This window comes from Pteropus vampyrus, unplaced genomic scaffold (genome assembly GCF_000151845.1).
Source record: "Pteropus vampyrus isolate Shadow unplaced genomic scaffold, Pvam_2.0 Scaffold1000000928, whole genome shotgun sequence".
NCBI classification, from domain to species: Eukaryota; Metazoa; Chordata; class Mammalia; order Chiroptera; family Pteropodidae; genus Pteropus; species Pteropus vampyrus.
Genome location: NW_011915330.1, coordinates 1 through 1,269, shown reverse-complemented (window position 1 = coordinate 1,269; position 1,269 = coordinate 1). Strand labels below are relative to the sequence as shown.

The 1,269-nt window shown below is 44.6% G+C and overlaps 1 non-coding gene across 1 annotated transcript; it reads left to right on the top strand.

The window, feature by feature from the left end:
* Positions 1-988: 988 nt before the first annotated feature.
* Positions 989-1,107, top strand: LOC111735438. The gene has a single exon (XR_002778790.1). It is a non-coding gene; the product is annotated as a 5S ribosomal RNA (ribosomal RNA).
* Positions 1,108-1,269: the final 162 nt, after the last annotated feature.

Genomic DNA, 1,269 nt, shown 5'->3' with positions numbered 1-1,269 from the left:
GACTTCGGCCTATAAAGAAGTGCTCTTCACTCTTCCACTTTATCCTTTTAGTATATCTATATAACATACTTTTTAAGATTAATTGATTGTGTTGCGATCATTCTTTTTTATTTATATTGAGTTACAAACAATATTAATCATTCTTTTGGATGCGCGTACGTGGACTTTGCTGCACTGTCTACTCTCAAATGATCTGAACCGCTTTCGTCAGTTACAGATTTTCTGAAAACTGCTTCTGCACTAGGTGATGGACAAATGTGACCTGCTCGGCCGTCTTCTCAGGGGCAGACTCTCAGCTCCAGTTGCACCTCTCAGTCCTGTCCTGTCTCAGGGGCCAGCTCAACCACCACCCGTCCACAAAGCCTCCCAGGCCACCTGAACTTGAAGTGACCCCCTCTCCCCTTGAGCAGTGGTGAAGAATGGGCTCCCTGGTAATCATGAGCTTTTTGAACTTCTTTAACCTCTCAATGCTTTAGCTGGAAAATGAGAATAATGATAGTTCCTTTCTATAATTATCGTGAGCATCAAATGACGTAAAGTGGTCAGCAGAATGCCCAGCGTTAGGTAATGTTCAATAAATTATAGTCTCAACTTCCATTATACGTATCGTCCACACACGGGGGATTATTCGCTAGAGTGAATTGTTGGTCACCTCACCATCGACACGTCATCTCCCAGTTGTTTTGAGGACAGGAACCATATCTTCGCCATTTTTCTTCAACACACGTATAACGCAATGCTGTTTTGTTCAGGTGACCGAGTCTACCTAGAAACTCAGCGAGTGCTATGCTACCAAAACGACAACATACCAAAACAACAACAACAACAAAAAGAGAAAGAAAGAAAAGAAAAGAAAAGAAAAGAAAAGAAAAGAAAGAAGGAAGGAAGGAAGGAAGGAAGGAAGGAAGGAAGGAAGGAAGGAAGGAAGGAAGGAAGGAAGGAAGGAAGGAAGGAAGGAAGGAAGGAAGGAAGGAAGGAAAAAGAAACAGTCTACGGCCACGCCACCCTGAACACACCTGATCTCATCTGATCTCGGAAGCTAAGCAGGGTCGGGCCTGGTTAGTGCTTGGATGGGAGATCACCTAGGAAGACCGGGTGCTGTAGGCTTTAAAAAAAAAACAAGAAAACAGAAACAAAACGACAGCGTACACTGAGTGCCAGCTCTGAGGCCGGCAGTGTCTAAAGCGTGAGTGCACAGCACTGAGCCATACAGACAGGTCCTCACATTCATGGGGCTTTTCTTCTGGTTTGGGGGGGGGTGGACAATAA